General features: G+C 46.4%; 1 protein-coding gene across 1 annotated transcript in view; it reads left to right on the top strand.

Annotated features, from left to right (window-relative positions):
- Nucleotides 1-430: 430 nt before the first annotated feature.
- The window catches only part of ADGRF5 (adhesion G protein-coupled receptor F5), an 87148-nt gene continuing 67822 nt past the window's right edge, over nt 431-19756 (top strand). The window contains exons 1-2 of the mRNA XM_074946785.1: nt 431-479; nt 590-740. The gene's annotated coding sequence lies outside the window, so the exon portion shown is untranslated. The remainder of the gene's footprint in view (nt 480-589; nt 741-19756) is intronic.

The following is a 19756-nucleotide window of genomic DNA, read 5'->3' as shown; positions in this document are numbered from 1 at the left end:
TTGGTTCCTCCAGCACTTGCACCAGGAAATTGTCCCCTACATTTTCCAAAAACTTTCAGCGCTACAAACTGTCAAAAAATGAAGCAACAGGTAAAATAGGGTTTGCCTTGTGTTGAAATTAAACTCTCCATCACTTCCATAGGCAACTCCCCCTCCTGCCCCACACACCACCTCACTTTCCCCCAAGCACAGGAAATCCCATGGAAAAGGTTTTCACTCTTACATTTCCCTGGGCTTTCTCCCTCTCTCCTAGCCAAATGCTAGCTTAGTGTTTCAGACCAACAGCAGCAGGAGAAGGCAACACACCTCTGCTCTCTAGACACTGTGAGAACTGAGACTGGGGGGGAAATCGGCCCTGCCCATATGGCAGAGAGCCATTCAGTTCCATGTGGTATTTACTGGCGTTCCACCCTGAAATGTGAATGATAGGATAGATCCTTATTGGCAACAGAAAGTGGAAGTTGGGATCTTTGTTGGATGTTAGTTTGGTTTGTTCACTTAAATCTAAAGGCTTTTTCTCACTCTGTCTGTGTCTCTGAAACTTGCTCTCAGGCTGTTCTACTATTTTTCCCAAATGGTTAAAAAACAGGTGTGTCTTCCTGATGTCACTGAGCTATAGAGGATTCTTTGGGAAAACAAAGGACAGAGATTGAGACTGAAGCTCACACTTGGCCAGGAAGTGTCCTACCCATTGCAGGAGAAAGATTGCTCAGAGAAGCCAGGCACTTGCTTTCCTTCAGGTAAGGACTAAGCATGTTGACTGTAACAACAGTCATTCCCCCTCATGCCGTGAAATCATTTGAATCAGGAAAGTTTTCAGGGCCTGACTCTAAGCTCATGGTGCAAACCTAGAATAACTCAGTCAGAGTCCATGGGACCCTGTGCAGATTTACACTAGCATAATTGTCAAAAGAAATGTTTCATTTTAAGGTGATAAGATGACAGCTCCCAGCATGATATTTTCAGCTTGTGGCAGTGGGGACTAAACTAAGTAACCTTCTGCTATGTCCTTTTGGGTAGGTTTTAACTGAAACTATGACTAAGCTAGATAAAATTCAGTGCATTAGAGATGATAGGAGGTGCTGTATTAAGGAGGCACCGGTTTTATGTAGAAAACAAAATTAAACATGTTCCTACAGTTACTTATCAACCTCTGAGAAATTGCAAGAACTATAAAAAGAACTTGATTGTTCAGCCTGGTGATGACAAAATAACGTTCCCCTTGCTAAATCTCTCCTTCGGCTGGGGTTTGCAGTGTAGATAAATGTGACATATTCCATTCAGATTATGCCATAATCATTTATTTTAAGCATGATCTCTTGCAGTCTGGCTCTGCCACTTTCACATTAGACCAAGCAGGGTTTTAAAGGACCTTGGATACGCAGGACCTTGGATACAAAGTGCAGCACAGGAGACCTTAGCATGGGACGTCCTTTGGGTTTCACAGTTATCTTTATTTTCCTTCACTTTTTCTACTCTCTCTGGGTTTTTAGTAACTCGTTTATCTGCCGTTAATTTGTATCCTGGAAAAGCAGCCGTCATCCTGTGTTGGCTTGTCATCAGTGTCAAATTGTGAGTCAGTGGGAAAGCACAGATGCTTTCAGGGTAGATCACCTTCCTTTGACATGCACCTTGTGGAAGGATCTGATGATCCTGACTCCAACACTGTAATCTCATGTAAGCATTGATTTAGCAAAGATGAAACCCTCCAAGCGCTATTACATTTATGCGGCAGCATTATCTAGTGGTTAGCCCAGGGGACTGGGAGTCAAAAGACATGGATTTTATTCCTGGTTCTGCTACTGGGCTGCTATGTGACCCTGGGCATGTCACTTCACCTCTGTGCTTCAGTTTCCCCATCAGCAAGACAATAATGTTCAGGTATGTTTGTAAAGAGCGTTTCAATTTTGGGAAGAAAGGTGCTATATAAATGAAAAATATTATTATGAATTCTGTTTTTATCATTGTTTTGTCAGGAAAAACAAGTCTGTAACTATGGAAAGCAGTGGGTGAGAACTATAAAGGAGATCAGTATTAATTTGTGGAAGGCTAGAGTTTCTTTTTCTCACGAGTTATCTGTTGCTATTATACCCTAGAAGGTGCATTTTTCAATCCACAGATTTCCTGCTTACCAAGAAACTTTTTCAACATTTTGTTCACTTCCATTATCTTGCAATGTTTTGTACCAATCCTTGAATGAAAAGTGAAATGAAGAAATTAGGGCCAGATCATCAGCTGGTGCAAAACAATGAAGCTCCATTGAAGTGGATGGAGCAAAGCTGATTTAGCAGAGGACCTGATCCTAGGAGTACAACTTACTGTGAATCTGGCATTTGTTGTTATCAAACTTCCCCAGATCTTATCCCCTGAGTTTGGCTCCTGTGATTTTGATAACAAATAAAAACCCCCTTCTTGAAATGGCTGAGCTGTAAATAAATATGTTTACCCTGGTCCCCTTACATTTGCTTATTGTTTTATCTCTTCCTAGATGAAAAGATCAGTTTTCTAATGTCTGAACTAGAGGCGTGGGAAATTCCTCAATCAAGGCAGAGCTTCCTCTGATTGTTAAAAAGCCTGAAGCTTTACTAGAGTCTCTGTACTCTTTAACCCATTCACCTAGAGTGAGAAAAGCGGCCCCAGCATCTCTGCCTGTGGATGACATCTCTGGCGTGCTGTGAGTAAGGCGGGATTGTAATGAGGGAACATGGATGTGAATCATTTCAGTCAAAGCCACACCAGTATCTGGAACTATATTTCTCTTTGCAGTGCATAATTAAAATGGACTATAAGGTAGATAGAAAGCTGGCTAGATTGTCGGGCTCAATGGGTAGTGATCAATGGCTCCATGTCTAGTTGGCAGCCGATATCAAGTGGAGTGCCCCAAGGGTCGGTCCTAGGGCCGGTTTTGTTCAATATCTTCATAAATGATCTGGAGGATGGTGTGGATTGCACCCTCAGCAAGTTTGCAGATGACACTAAACTGGGAGGAGAGGTAGATATGCTGAAGGGTAGGGATAGGATACAGAGGGACCTCGACAAATTGGAGGATTGGGCCAAAAGAAATCTGAGATTTTAGATTTGGTTTTGGTGAGTAGTGAGGACCTCATAGAAGAAATGGTTGTAGGGGATAGTCTTGGCTCAAGTGATCATGAGCTAATTCAGTTCAAACTGAATGGAAGGATTAACAAAAATAAATCTGCAACTAGGGTTTTTGATTTCAAAAGGGCTGACTTTCAAAAATTAAGGAAATTAGTTAGGGAAGTGGATTGGATTGAAGAATTTATAGATCTAAAGGTAGAGGAGGCCTGGGATTATTTCAAATCAAAGCTGCAGAAGCTATCGAAAGCCTGCATCCCAAGAAAGGGGAAAAAATTCATAGGCAGGAGTTGTAGACCAAGCTGGATGAGCAAGCATCTCAGAGAGGTGATTAAGAGAAAGCATACAGGGAGTGGAAGATGGGAGGGATCAACAAGGAAAGCTATCTTATTGAGGTCAGAACATGGAGGGATAAAGTGAGACAGGCTAAAAGTCAAGTAGAGTTGGACCTTGCAAAGGGAATTAAAACCAATAGTAAAAGGTTCTATAGCCATCTAAATAAGAAGAAAACAAAGAAAGAAGAAGTGGGACCGCTAAACACTGAGGATGGAGTGGAGGTCAAGGATAATCTAGGCATGGCCCAATATCTAAACAAATACTTTGCCTCAGTCTTTAATAAGGCTAAAGAGGATCTTAGGGATAATGGTAGCATGACAAATGGGAATGAGGATATGGAGGTAGATATTACCATATCTGAGGTAGAAGCGAAACTCGAACAGTTTAATGGGACTAAATCGGGGGGCCCAGATAATCTTCATCCAAGAATATTAAAGGAATTGGCACATGAAATTGCAAGCCCATTAGCAAGAATTTTTAATGAATCTGTAAACTCAGGGGTTGTACTGTATGATTGGAGAATTGCTAACATAGTTCCTATTTTTAAGAAAGGGAAAAAAAGGGATCCGGGTAATTATAGGCCTGTTAGTTTGACATCTGTAGTATGCAAGGTCTTAGAAAAATTTTTTGAAGGAGAAGGTAGTTAAGGACATTGAGGTCAATGGTAAATGGGACAAAATACAACATGGTTTTACAAAAGGTAGATCGTGCCAGACCAACCTGATTTCCTTCTTTGAGAAAGTAACAGATTTTTTAGACAAAGGAAACGCAGTGGATCTAATTTACCTAGATTTTAGTAAGGTGTTTGATACAGTGCCACATGGGGAATTATTAGTTAAATTGGATAAGATGGGGATCAATAGGAAAATTGAAAGGTGGATAAGGAATTGGTTAAAAGGGAGACTACAACGGGTCCTACTGAAAGGTGAACTGTCAGGCTGGAGGGAGGTTACCAGTGGAGTTCCTCAAGGATCAGTTTTGGGACCAATCTTATTTAATCTTTTTATTACTGACCTTGGCACAAAAAGTGGGAGTGTGCTAATAAAGTTTGCGGATAATACAAAGCTGGGAGGTATTGCCAATTTAGAGAAGGACAGGGATATCCTACAGGGGGATCTGGATGACCTTGTAAACTGGAGTAATAGTAATAGGATGAAATTTAATAGTGAGAAGTGTAGGGTCATGCATTTAGGGATTAATAACAAGAATTTTAGTTATAAGCTAGGGACGCATCAATTAGACGTAACAGAGGAGGAAAAGGACCTTGGAGTATTGGTTGATCATAGGATGACTATGAGCCGCCAATGTGATCTGGCTGTGAAAAAAGCTAATGCGGTCTTGGGATGCACCAGGAGAGGTATTTCCAGTAGGGATAAGGAGGTTTTAGTGCTGTTATACAAGGCACTGGTGAGTCCTCACCTGGAATACCGTGTGCAGTTCTGGTCTCCCATGTTTAAGAAGGATAAATTCAAACTGGAACAGGTACAGAGAATGGCTACTAGGATGATCCGAGGAATGAAAAACTTGTCTTGTGAAAGGAGACTCGAGGAGCTTGGCTTGTTTAGCCTAACTAAAAAAAGGTTGAGGGGAGATATGATTGCTCTCTATAAATATATCAGAGGGATAAATACTGGAGAGGGAGAGGAATTATTTAAGCTCAGTACCAATGTGGACACAAGAACAAATGGGTATAAACTGGCCATCAGGAAATTTAGACTAGAAATTAGACAAAAGTTTCTAACCATCAGAGGAGTGAAGTTTTGGAATAGCCTTCCAAGGGAAGCAGTGGGGGCAAAAGATCTATCTGGCTTTAAGATTAAACTCGATAAGTTTATGGAGGAGATGGTATGATGGGATAACATGATTTTGGTGATTAATTGATCTTTAACTATTCATGGTAAATAGGCCCAATGGCCTGTGACGGGATGTTAGATGGGGTTGGATCTGAGTTACTACAGAAAATTCTTTCCTGGGTATCTGGCTGATGAATCTTGCCCATATGCTCAGGGTTTAGCTGATTGTCATATTTGGGGTCGGGAAGGAATTTTCCTCCAGGGCAGATTGGAAGAGGCCCTGGAGTTTTTTCGCCTTCCTGTGTAGCATGGGGCACGGGTCATTGGCTGGAGGATTCTCTGCTCCTTGAAGTCTTTAAACTACGATTTGAGGACTTCTAATAGCACAGATATAGGTGTGAGGTTTTTTGCAGGAGTGGTGGGTGAAATTCTGTGGCCTGCGTTGCGCAGGAGGTCAGACTAGATAATCATAATGGTCCCTTCTGACCTAAATATCTATGAATCTATGATGAGGTTCAACAAGGACAAGTGCAGAGTCCTGCACTTAGGACGGAAGAATCCAATGCACCGCTACAGACTAGGGACCGAATGGCTCAGCAGCAGTTCTGCAGAATAGGACCTAGGGGTTACAGTGGATGATAAGCTGGATATGAGTCAACAGTGTGCCCTTGTTGCCAAGAAGGCCAATGGCATTTTGGGCTGTATAAGTAGGGGCATTGCCAGGAGATAGAGGGACGTGATCATTCCTCTCTATTCGACATTGGTGAGGCCTCATCTGGAGTACTGTGTCCAGTTTTGGGCCCCACACTACAAGAAGGATGTGGAAAAATTGGAAAGAGTCCAGCGGAGGGCAACAAAAATGATTAGGGGACTGGAACACATGAGTTATGAGGAGAGGCTGAGGGAACTGGGGATGTTTAGTCTACGGAAGAGAAGAATGAGGGGGGATTTGATAGCTGCTTTCAACTACCTGAAAGGGGGTTCCAAAGAGGATGGCTCTAGACTGTTCTCAGTGGTAGCAGATGACAGAACAAGGAGTAATGGTCTCAAGTTGCAGTGGGGGAGATTTAGGTTGCATATTAGGAAAAACTTTTTCACTAGGAGGGTGGTGAAACACTGGAATGCGTTACCTAGGGAGGTGGTGGAATCTCCTTCCTTAGAAGTTTTTAAGGTCAGGCTTGACAAAGCCCTGGCTGGGATGATTTAATTGGGGATCAGTCCTGCTTTGAGCAGGGGGTTGGACTAGATGACCTCCTGAGGTCCCTTCCAACCCTGATATTTTATGATTCTATGATGAAGGTAATTCCTTGGCCTTAGGAGACCTCAGCACATAGATATAAGGGCCAGTTATGATCATCTGGTGTGACCTTCTGTATAGCACAGGCCATAGAACCTCACCCAGTTATCTCTGCATCAAGCCCATCGCTTCTGTTTGAGCTACAGCTGACCTGCCAACGTCTGTAACTAATTCCTCCTCGAAGCCTTCCCCCGGCCCATCACAGCCACCATCTTACCAGCTGGAGGGCTAGATCCCAGAGTCGTGCTGGGCTGCTGTTGAATAAGGAGAAGTGGTTTCTTCCACTCCCAGGTTCAGCTTGTTGCTTCCCTGTTTCACTTTAGTATATTAATTAACGTTCCTGTTAGGTGGAGCTCAAAGGTCACCTGGAGCTGGCAGTTCTCAGCATTCTCCCGTTCGGCTCTGTGTGGCACTGAAGCTGTAGCGCATTGAGTTCCTGTCAGTCCGGTGCTTATATGGCCCCTGCAGCATCACAGTTTGTGGGCGTCCAAACGTTGAGGGATTATCCTCCCGGCACACCCTGTGAGGTGGGGACGTCCCAGTACCCCCATTTCGGATGGGGAACTGAGGGACACCGAGAGAGTAGGTCGCCTGCCCACGGTCCTGCAAGGAGGCTGTGGTGGAGCTGAGAATTGAATATAGGTGCCCTGCACCCCCATCTAGTGCTTCACCACAAGACCCTGTGTCTTCCCTTCTGCTAACCTAGCTCCCCGCAGAGGTGACGAACACCAGCTCTGACACAACAGCTCTGTGCTGCTTATTCTTTGCCTCTTTCCTGTCTCACCGGGCAGTAACTGGAACTGCTGCGGGGAGGGAGGGGAAGAACCTCAAGAAGACGCCTGCTCTTTTTGCAAACACCTTTGTGCTAAGTCATGTCCCAGCCATGGCACTAGAGGGATGCACTCTCCGGGGCCCTGAGGAAGCGGGGGAAGAAGCAAGTCTTGCTATACCTTTCAAAAAGTGCGGTCCCCACCACTGCATGCTTGCAGCTGCCAGCTGATGTGCAGGAGAGAACAAGGGCCATTGCCTTGCCCCTGAGCTAGTACGCCCCTCTGAGCTGGTAACCACTGCCAGCAGCACCAACTAGCTCCACATCCCTGCGTGCTGCACCCAAATTGGCAACTGTCAAGGTTCCTCCCCCACTCTGAATGCTAGGGTACAGATGTGGGGACCTGCATGAAAACCTCCTAAGCTTATCTTTACCAGCTTAGGTCAAAAACTTCCCCAAGGTACAAAATATTCCACCCTTTGTCCCTGGATTGGCCTCTACTACCACCACCAGACAAATACTGGTTACTGGGGAAGAGCTGTTTGGACACGTCTTTCCCCCCAAAATACTTCCCAAAACCTTGCACCCCACTTCCTGGACAAGGTTTGGTAAAAAGCCTCACCAATTTGCCTAGGTGACTACAGACCCAGACCCTTGGATCTTAAGAACAATGAACAATCCTTCAGTTTTCTTACAAGAAGACTTTTAATAGAAATAGGAGTAAATAGAAGTAAAGAAATCCCCTCTGTAAAATCAGGATGGTAGATACCTTACAGGGTAATTAGATTCAAAACATAGAGAATCCCTCTAGGCAAAACCTTAAGTTACAAAAAAGATACACAGACAGAAATAGTTATTCTATTCAGCACAATTCTTTTCTCAGCCATTTAAAGAAATCATAATCTAACGCATACCTAGCTAGATTACTTACTAAAAGTTCTAAGACTCCATTCCTGGTCTATGCCCGGCAAAAGCAGCATATAGACAGACAGAGACCTTCTGTTTCTCTCCCTCCTCCCAGCTTTTGAAAGTATCTTGTCTCCTCATTGGTCATTTTGGTCAGGTGCCAGCGAGGTTACCTTTAGCTTCTTAACCCTTTACAGGTGAGAGGAGTTTTCCTCTGGCCAGGAGGGATTTTAAAGGGGTTTACCCTTCCCTTTATATTTATGACACGCCCCCCAAATCTCAGCTAGGGTGAAACACTGGCTGGGATTTCTTCCTGGAGCTCTAGGAAAAACAGAGTTAATAAGACACATGCATCTCTAAATATACTACCAAGTACATAAAGACTAACAATATTTTCCACATCTCAAGGACGATTTTAAGGAGTTGATTCTGGGAAACTTTCACGGGAGAGTGCATCAGCCACTTTGTTAGAAGCTCCTGAGATGTGTTGGATGTCGAAATCAAAATCTTGGAGAGCTAAACTCCACCGAAGAAGTTTTTTGTTATTTTCTTTGACGTGTGAAGCCACTTCAGTGCAGCATGGTCGGTTTGCAGGTGGAAACACCGTCCCCAAACATAGGGGCGTAGCTTTTCCAGAGCATAGACAATGGCGTAACATTCTTTTTCACCGACTGACCAGTTGCTTTCCCTCTCAGATAGTTTTTTGCTGAGAAACACTACAGGGTGGAATTCTTGATCAGGTCCTTTCTGCATTAAAACTGCTCCCATACCACGCTCGGACGCATCTGTGGTTACTAGGAATGGTTTGTCAAAGTTGGGGGCCCTTAGTACAGCGTCAGACATGAGTGTCGCTTTAAGCTTGTTAAAGGCCTTCTGACAGTTTTCGGTCCACTGAACAGCATTTGGCTGTTTCTTTTTGGTTAGGTCTGTCAGTGGGGCGGCGATTTGGCTGTATTGCGGTACAAATCGTCTGTAATAACCGGCCAAGCCTAAGAGGGATTGAACCTGTTTCTTTGACTTTGGGACAGGCCACGTTTGGATAGCATCCACTTTGGCCTGTAGGGGGCTGATAGTTCCTTGACCCACCTGGTGTCCAAGGTAAGTCACTCTGTTTAGGCCTATTTGACACTTCTTAGCCTTAACAGTTAGTCCTGCCTCCCTTATGCGCTCAAGGACTTTTTGTAGATGTTCCAGGTGGTCTGCCCAGGAATCCGAAAATATGGCCACATCATCAAGGTAGGCGACTGCATATTCTCCTAATCCCGCTAGGAGACCATCTACAAGTCTTTGGAAGGTGGCGGGTGCATTTCGCAGCCCGAAAGGGAGTACATTAAATTCATAAAGCCCGAGATGTGTGGTGAAGGCTGACCTTTCCTTGGCAGATTCATCTAGTGGTACCTGCCAGTACCCTTTTGGTTAAGTCCAAGGTAGAGATGAACTGGGCCCGTCCCAGTTTCTCCAATAGTTCATCTGTGCGTGGCATTGGATAGTTGTCTGGGCGAGTTACAGCATTTAGCTTACGGTAGTCCACGCAAAAACGTATTTCCCCATCTGGTTTGGGAACTAAAACCACTGGAGATGCCCATGCACTTCCAGAGGGGCGGATTACACTCATCTGTAACATATCCTGGATCTCCCGTTCTATAGCAGTTTTAGCTTGAGGAGACACCCGGTAAGGTTGGACTCTAATTGGGTGAGCATTACCTGTGTCAATGGAGTGGTATGCCCGTTCAGTCAGTCCTGGGGTGGCTGAGAACGTTGGCACGTACCTAGTGCACAGCTCCTTGATCTGCTGTCGCTGCATATGCCCAAGGGTCATGGAGAGGTTCACCTCTTCCACACCACTAGCACTTTTCCCTTCGTAGTGGACACCTTCAGGCCACTCAGCGTCGTCTCCTCCCTGGGCTGTAAACTGACAAACCTTTAATTCTCTGGAATAAAAGGGCTTTAGAGAATTAATATGGTACACCTTAGGCTTTCAGTTGGAGGTGGGGAATGCTATGAGATAATTAACAGCTCCCAGGCACTCCTGGACTGTGAATGGCCCTTCCCACGATGCTTCCATTTTATGGGCCTGGAGCACCTTTAAGACCATGACCTGGTCTCCTACTTTGAAGGAACACTCTCTGGCATATTTATCATACCAGGCTTTTTGCTCTTTTTGAGCATCCTGTAAGTTTTCTCTAGCAAGGGCTAAAGAGGTTCAGAGGGTGTTTTGTAGGTTGGTTACAAAGTCCAGAATGTTAGTTCCTGGAGAAGGTGTAAATCCCTCCCATTGCTGCTTCACCAACTGCAATGGCCCCTTAACCTCACGGCCATATACAAGTTCAAACGGGGAAAACCCTAAACTGAGGTGTGGTACAGCTCTGTAGGCAAAGAGCAACTGCTGCAACACTAGGTCCCAATCATTGGAGTGCTCATTTATGAATTTACGTAGCATGGCCCCTAAAGTTCCATTAAACTTCTCCACCATGCCATTTGTTTGATGGTGGTAAGGAGTGGCAACCAAGTGATTTACCCCATGAGCTTCCCAAAGGTTTTCCTGCCAGGAAATTAGTTCCTGCATCTGTGAGGATGTCGGAGGGCCAACCTACCCTGGCAAAAATGTCTGCTAGTGCCTGGCACACACTTTTAGCCCTGGTGTTGCTTAGAGCTACTGCTTCCGGCCATCGGGTGGCAAAATCCATGAAAGTCAGTATGTACTGCTTTCCTCTGGGTGTCTTTTTCGGAAAAGGACCCAGAATATCCACAGCTACTCACTGAAATGGAACTTCAATGATGGGGAGTGGCTGGAGAGGGGCTTTGACCTGGTCTTGGGGTTTTCCCACTCTTTGGCATACTTCACAAGATCGGACATAGGTAGAAACATCCTTGCCCATTCCTTCCCAGTGGAATGACCCCCCCAAATGGTCTTTGGTCCTGTTCACCCCAGCATGGCCACTAGGGTGATTGTGGGCTAAGCTCAAGAGTTTGGCCCGGTATTTAGTTGGAACTACCAACTGTCTCTGAGGATGCCAGTCTTCCTGGTGTCCACCAGAAAGAGTTTCCTTGTATAAAAGTCCTCTTTCTACAACAAACCTGGATCAATTAGAAGAGCTGAGAGGTGGTGGGTTGCTCCGTGCCACCGTCCAAACTTTCTGGAGGCTTTCATCTGCTTCCTGTTCGGTCTGGAACTGTTCCCTTGATGCTGGAGACATCAGTTCCTCATTGGTTTGTGGACCTATGCTTGGTCCCTCTGGAAGCGATGTAGGGGATAGGGCTGTTTCCGTTGACTGTGAACGGCTTTCCGCTGGTGCACTATGTTGGGATTCAGGCTCCGGCTGAGCCTCTTGTGTAGGGTTATCGGCTGCTGCCGGTTCAGGTTCGGTGGGGCACTCTGGTGTTGAGGTTGCAAGTACTGGATTCAGTGCTGGCAATGGGTCTGGTGTTGGTTGTTTGGCTGGTTCCGGTTCTGGGATTGGTTCCGTCTGGGTTTCTGGGACTGGATCCACTACTGCTGTTGCAGACATTGGCCTGGGGTCCGGGTCCATCACCTCTGACTGGGTCCTGATAGAAGTTTCCAGAATAGAGCTAGGCCTCATGGCTTGTTTAGCCTGGCTACGGGTGACCATTCCCTCCCTCTTGGCCCGCTTCACATGATTGGCCAAGTCTTCCCCCAACAGCATGGGGATGGGATAATCATCATAGACTGCAAAAGTCCATGTTCCTGACCAGCCCTAGTACTGGACAGGCAACTTGGCTGTAGGCAAATTGAATGAGTTGGACTTGAAGGGTTTAATTGTCACTTGGATCTCTGGGTTGATTAAATTGGGGTCCACTAAGGAAGCATGGATAGCTGACACTTGTGCTCCGGTGTCCCTCCACGTGGTGATCTTCTTCCCGCCCACACTCACAGTTTCCCTCCGCTCCAAGGGTATCTGGGAGGTATCTGGGCCTGTGGACCTCTGGTTTGATCCCGGTGCAATGAACTGTAATCTGTTGGGGTTCTTGGGGCAGTTGGCCTTTACATGCCCCAGCTCATTACATTTAAACCATCGTCCAGCTGACAGGTTATTGGGCAAGGTGGGTTGCTGGAGAACGGGGTGGTGGGACGATAAGGGGTCTGGAGGGTTCTTTGGGAGGTATGGGGGGCTTTGGGCAGCCCCCGGTCATAAGGTGTGGTCTGGGGTTGTCCCTTCTGGTTTCCGTTCCCACTGCGACCAGTTTTCTTCTTCTCGGCCACCTCCACCCATCTGGCTCCAATCTCTCCTGCCTCGATTACAGTTTTGGGCTTCCCATCTAGGATGTATCTTTCTATTTCCTCAGGAACACCCTCTAAGAATTGTTCCATTTGCATTAGGAAGGGCAAATTTACTGGAGATTCAACACTTGCTCCTGATGTCCAGGCATCCCAATGTTTCACAATGTGGTAGGCATGTCGGGTAAATGACATGTCTGGTTTCCACTTTAGGGCTCTGAACCTCCGACGAGACTGCTCGGGTGTTATCCCCATTCTGACTCTCGCCTTGGATTTAAACAGTTCATACTTGTTCATGTGTTCTTTAGGCATTTCAGCTGCCACCTCAGCTAAGGGTCCACTGAGCTGCGGCCTCAGCTCTACCATGTATTGGTCAGTAGAGATGTTGTACCCAAGGCAGGCCCTTTCGAAGTTTTCTAGGAAGGCCTCAGTATCATCTCCTGCCTTGTAGGTGGGGAACTTTCTGGGATGGGGAGTGGTACCTGGAGAAGGATTGCTAGGGTTTGTTGGTATATTCTGCTGAGCCTTTATCTTCTCCATCTCCTCCACATGCTTCCTCTCTTTTTCCTTCTCCTCCATTTCTTTGGCCCTTGCCTCCATAGCTCTCCTGTGAGCAGCCGCTTGGTGTTGTTCTGCCTCTTTCACTACCTCCCTTTCTTTTTCCTTCTCCTCCTTCTTCAGCCGCATGAGTTCTATCTGTCTTTCATGTTCCCTTTGTTTTTCCTCAGCCTGAAATCTGGCTAATTCCAGCTTTTGTCAAGCCGTGGATTTTGTCATTCTAACCTCTCTGTTTTTAACTAACTTTACACCCGAGGTTTAGAAATAAACAAACAAAACTTGGCTGTAAAATTTTGCTGTGCTGGAATAGAATACCTATTCTCTGATAGTGATTGTCAGCCTACAGAAAAAGACAATTCCCTTGTCTCTGCTCTGGGCCCAAATCAAAGCAAAAAACCTCCAACTACTTGGAAACCTGCTTACCAGCAGCCTAAAGGAAAAAAAAAATCCTTTTCAAACTTGTGCTCCTTGTAAAAAATCAAAATCCTAAAAAAAAAAAAAACAAAACAAACAACAAAACCCTGCCACTTTCGTCTCCAGGCAAATGGGTAGAACACCCCCCACCCCCCGTTTACTTTTAGGGGAAAAAAAAACCTCTGGGTTGGAAGACTGTGAATTTCCCTGCAGGAGTTAAGTACCCTGCCTCCAGGCAAAGAAAACCTGCAATTCACAAAGATAATCCCCTTTTGTCTCTGCTTGGCCACAAAGCAGAGAAAAAACAAGCTGCTTTCAGTTTCAGCTGCTTTCTAGACTTCCTTTCCAAAGGAAAAAACATTTCCTTTTTAAAATCTGTATTTCTAGTTCAAAAAATCTCAACTGGATCTCAAAATGATTTCAGGTTAATCCCACCACTCTGCCACCATGTCAAGGTTCCTCCCCCACTCTGAACGCTAGGGTACAGATGTGGGGACCTGCATGAAAACCTCCTAAGCTTATCTTTACCAGCTTAGGTCAAAAACTTCCCCAAGGTACAAAATATTCCACCCTTTGTCCTTGGATTGGCCGCTACCACCACCAAACAAATACTGGTTACTGGCAAAGAGCTGTTTGGACACGTCTTTCCCCCCAAAATACTTCCCAAAACCTTGCACCCCACTTCCTGGACAAGGTTTGGTAAAAAGCCTCACCAATTTGCCTAGGTGACTACAGACCCAGACCCTTGGATCTTAAGAACAATCCTTCAGTTTTCTTACAAGAAGACTTTTAATAGAAATAGGAGTAAATAGAAGTAAAGAAATCCCCTCTGTAAAATCAGGATGGTAGATACCTTACAGGGTAATTAGATTCAAAACATAGAGAATCCCTCTAGGCAAAACCTTAAGTTACAAAAAAGATACACAGACAGAAATAGTTATTCTATTCAGCACAATTCTTTTCTCAGCCATTTAAAGAAATCATAATCTAACGCATATCTAGCTAGATTACTTACTAAAAGTTCTAAGACTCCATTCCTGGTCTATGTCCGGCAAAAGCAGCATATAGACAGACAGAGACCTTCTGTTTCTCTCCCTCCTCCCAGCTTTTGAAAGTATCTTGTCTCCTCATTGGTCATTTTGGTCAGGTGCCAGCGAGGTTACCTTTAGCTTCTTAACCCTTTACAGGTGAGAGGAGTTTTCCTCTGGCCAGGAGGGATTTTAAAGGGGTTTACCCTTCCCTTTATATTTATGACAGCAACGTACTGCATGATGGAGGCAGATGGGGTAAAAGGGCCTCCTGTCCTCCCTTCTGCCACTAGTGCAGCTGCACCAGACCACTCAGTGGATGGGCTGGTGATGAAAGCCCTGAGCTGTGACTCAGGAGAGCCAGGTTCCATTTTTGCCTCTGCCACAGATTTCCTGGGCGCCCTTGGGCATGTCATTTTCCCTTTCTTTGCCTCAGCTCCCCTTTCTTTACCACAATAAAGTTTCCTTCCTGGCACACATAGCTGGTGGTGGGAAGATGAATGAATTCCTGTTTGGGAGGTGCTCTGTTCCTTTGCTGGGGAGGGCTGTATAAGTACCTTCTCCACAGAACCTCTGGCTAGCTGGATGGTTTTGCTTAATTTTTCTAGTTGCAGATGACGTTGCCAGACCTGTCAATCATCTTATAAGAGGGCTATGGAAGGTGGTAGGGGTGCAAGACAGGTGCCAGGAACAGATCTTATTTCCCAGTCTGCCCCTGGTGCTAAAACTTCTCTGTTCAGGGAAGGACAATTCTGCTTAACCACTCGAACATATCCAGAGCTTCAAGACCGGAGAAGATCTTGTGGCACGTTGGGTTTGCTGAAGCCCGGCAATGTCTGAGCTCCATTGATCCTCATTTAAATGTTACTGCAAAGCACTTATCTTAAAATCCTGCCAGAGAAGTTTAATAGAGTGGAATTCTAGTGTCCAATTTAGTACCCTGAGAAATTCCTCGTATAAAGCAGGGCTTCCTCCCATTGTTAAAATAGAAAGGAAAGGCTTTACTGGAGTTCCTGCTTTATCTCATTCCTATGGCACTAAATACAATAATAATATTTCACAAAGCTTCCCTACATGCTTTATTACAGGCTCTTCATACAGCTCTCTCTTGCTTCTGAAATTGGCGTACATGTCTTTCCGGGGCGAAGGAGGGTCTTGGGGTTAAGCCATTGGACTATGATGCCAGAGATTTGGATTCCATTCCTGGCTCTCCCACAACCTTCCTGGGTGACCTTGGGCAAGTCAGGAATCCCTGTGCGCCTCAGTTCCCCTTCTGTGAAATGGGGCCAATAATGCTTTCTTTCCCATCCGTCCTGTCTTAGCTCTTTGGGGAAGGGACTGTCTCTTACTGTGTGTTTTTACAGCGCCTAACACGCCATGGTCCTGATCTCAGCGTGGAGCCTTCACATGCATCTGTAATACAGGAAAGAATCATGATTAGGGAACTGTATCAACGATGTCCCACTCTTGGTGACACTGGCTGAGCTCCACCTGTGTTAGCTATTATTAATTATCATTAAGGCTCCAAGTTTGTCACAGAGGTCACGGAAATCATGGAATCTGTGACTTTCCGTGACCTCCGTGACTTCTGCAGTGGCCTGTGCACCTGGTCCGGGGGTTGCCTGAGCAGCTCAGGCAGCCCCTGGGCCAGTGCACCGGCTGCTACTGGGGCAGTCTTGGGCCACCATTCTGTTGTCCCCCTCACCCACACCCAGCAGCAGCAGCAGGAGTTTGGGTGTGAGAGAGAGCAGTGGGTTGGGGCACGGGACGGGGTGAGGTGGGCTCTGGGTGGCACGTACCCTGGGGGGCTCCCCGGAAGGGGCGACATCCCCCCCCTCAGCTCCTAGGCGGAGGAGTGGCCAGGCAGCTCTGCCTGGGAACTGTGGCCAATGGGAGCTGTGGAGCCGGCGCTCTTGGCAGAGGCAGTGCGCAGAGCTGCCTGGTCACGCCTCTGCCTAGCAGCTGAGGGAGTGGGATGTCACCACTTCCGGGGAGGCGCAGAGACAGGTAGGGAGCCTGCCAGACCTGCCAATGCCCCACCTCCCAGCACCAGCGGGGGTCCCGGGCTGCGCGCCACTGCCTGCCCCTACCACACCAGCAGAGGTCCTGGGCTGCCCCCCCAGTCTCTGCAGCATCCCTGGGCTGCCCCTCCTGAGCACCGGCGGCACCCCTGGGCCATCCTCGTCCTCAAGATTTAATCAGGGGTATATAGTACAAGTCACGGACAGGTCATGGGTCATGAATTTTTGTTTACTGCCCGTGACCTGTCCGTGACTTTTACTAAAAATACCCATGACTAAAACGTAGCCTTAATTATCATGATTACTGTAGCACTTAGGAGCCCCAGTCCCATTGTGCTATGTGCTGTACTAACACTGAAGAAGACGATGGCCCCTGATCCAAGGACATTACAATCTAAGTATAAGACAAGAGACAACAGCTGGTGACCCATGGGGGACAAGGAAACAATTGGACACTCTTGGTCAGCATGAGAGGCTGGGTCTCAACACAGCAGCAGCCTGACTGGTGTCAAGTTTTTAGAGGAATCCCAGCAAAGGAGAGTTTTAAGGAGGCTTTCGGAGGAGGATAATGCACTAGCTTTGCAGCTGTTTATGCGGCGCGTGAAGGGCAGCCTGGGAGAAAGCACAATGGTGTTTGGCTGAAAATTCTACAAGTGGATAGGGACAGGGCTGGCTCTAGGTTTTTTGCCGGCCCAAGGAAAAAGATTGCCACCTCAAACTGCCCAATCAAAAAAAAAATGGCCGGAATGCCGCCCCTGGAATTGTGCCACCCCAAGCTTGCTTTGCTGGTGCCTAGAGCCGGTCCTGCCGATCAGAGGCGGGAGCTGACCTCTCAGTAGAGAATAAGAGATGGTAACTAGGGTGGGGATAGGTCGTGAGTTGGGATCTACTTAAATGACAGAGCAATCACACATTTCTCGTGAGTTAGTCATGGCATAAATAGCAAATTGCACAGATGTGATCATACAGCATATTACTACTGCACTTACATTTGTAAGTCGCCCTGGATAAGGGAGTCTGCTAAATCAGGGGTTCTCAAACTTTTTTTTTTGCTGGGATCCCCTTTGAAAATATTTCAGGCTGTGACAACCGTCCCCCAAAAAGTGATGACCCCCCCCCCCACTATGCCACCCTTGCGTCTTCAGAGCTGGGTGCCCGGCCTGCCGCTGCCACTTTCTGGCCATGCAGCTCTGAAGGCAGCGCAGAAGTAAGGGTGGCAATACCATGACCCCCCTACAATAGGCTTGTGATCCCCTTCTGAGTTGAGTTTGAGAAACGCTGTGTACTTTTCAGGGCTGTCAATTAATTGCAGTTAACACCTGCGATTAACTGAAATCAAAACGAATGGTGGGGCAGGAGGTATTGGCAGCAGGGAGGTGGGGGAAGCCCCAGCTCTGGAGGTGGCAGAGGGGCTGGAGCAGTCCTCAGCTTCCTGGGTGGCAGAGGGGCTGGAGCCCCATGCCCTAAATCCCGAGAGTGGCTGGAGGCCCTCGCCCCGATGGGCGCTGGAGCCCCCAGCTCTGACCCTATATTTGAAAATATAGAAAACCCCAAAATATTTAAATAAATAGTATTTGAATATAGTTTAACAGTATGATTAAAACTGTGATTAATCATGATTAAGTTTTTTAATTGCCTGACAGCCCTAGTACTTTTGTATACTTTACCTCATAGTATATAGGGTAAAAGCCCCCAAACCACCAGATTTCACAGGGGAGACCAGATTTCACAGTCCATTTTTTACAGCTGTGAATTTGGTAGAACCCTAGTCATGAGGGGCCTTAAAATGAAGACAAGCAGCTTATGTTTGATGTGCTGGAGGAGGGGGAGCCAGTGGAGGGATGCAAAGAGAGGGTTGAGATGGTCAAAGTGATGGGCAATGCTAGGACCCCTAGTGTTGATGGACTACTGGCTCCCAGAACTGTTTTAAGCACCCTGATCTCTAATCCTGCTCATAGCCGGTCTAATTGCCACCAGGCTTTAAGTAGTGCCTACAGCCAGATGTCTGTGCTAGGGCTCCCAATATCACTAACACAGGTGGAGTTGCACCAGTCTTAGCAGCAGGCAGCCTGACTGGAGTGATATCCCTTTGCACCAGCAGGAGATCTAGCCCCACATAAATGAAATGAGCAGTTCGGTCACTACTGTGTTATTCCAGTTTTACAACAGAGTAATGTCATTGGCTTGCTCCGTTCAGATTCCAAGGACTCTGCTGACTCAAACCCTTTACAAAGAGCAAATGTAACCCACTGGTGAGTGTGTGTTAGAGATCCCCAATCCACAGAGGTCATGAATTGGTCTAGCCCCAGGTACAGCTGAAGCAGCTCATGCTTTTAGCTCTGGAGGTGCCTGGGTCAATGGTGTGATGGCCAAGATGGTGGTCTTCACACAAAGATGTTGCCTTTTAAACTCCTGCACTTTTACTCCACGGGAGCCTGGGGGCTTGTCTACGTGGTGCAGTAATGTGCACTACAGGAATCAGAGTAGCAGCCGTGTTAGTCTGTATTCGCAAAAAGAAAAGGAGTACTTGTGGCACCTTAGAGACTAACCAATTTATTTGAGCATGAGCTTTCGTGAGCTACAGTCACTTCATCAGATGCTGTAGCTCACGAAAGCTCATGCTCAAACAAATTGGTTAGTCTCTAAGGTGCCACAAGTCCTCCTTTTCTTTTCACTACAGGAATGTGATTTTTAACACGCACTAACATACTGGGCACTAATTGCTCCACCGAAACCCTGTTGGTGTGCACTAAATGTTCCCTAGCACTCCTCAATGTCATTCCTTTTCAAACGGTACTATGTTAAAGAGCACTGGTGAACGTTTAGTGCACACCAGCAGGGTCTACACAGCCCAACTAGTGCCCAATATGTGAGTGCACTTCAGAAATCCCACCACAGTAGCCCTCACTGCCATACTGTGTAGACATGCCCTATGTTCCAGAACCAGGCTTCTTCTCAGTGGTGTTACGTGGGCATAAAACTACAGTAACACAGTGGTGAATCACTAGCTCACCATGTATCAAAGGCCAATGACTAAGATGGAACCAACAGCTTTGATAGCATAAAAAGATCATGAGAATACAACAGCCTTGGCTTAACCCATTGGAAATGCTGTGACCTTATTCACCATATCCAATCAGTACTATTTCAGGCAGAACTTGAGTATGTGGAAGGCACTGGACAATGTTTTGGACTTTTAATTCTGGTTGCTAGGAGTAACAGGCTGCTCTTTTGTGCAGGAAACTCCTCCACCCTTCAGAGTAGGTTATGTAAAAATCAAGCCAATTCAGCCACTTCCTAC

The sequence above is a fragment of the Natator depressus genome, chromosome 3 (genome assembly GCF_965152275.1).
Source record: "Natator depressus isolate rNatDep1 chromosome 3, rNatDep2.hap1, whole genome shotgun sequence".
In the NCBI taxonomy this organism is placed as follows: domain Eukaryota; kingdom Metazoa; phylum Chordata; order Testudines; family Cheloniidae; genus Natator; species Natator depressus.
The sequence above is the reverse complement of the archived record's forward strand: the minus strand, read 5'-3'. Positions and strand labels throughout refer to the sequence as shown.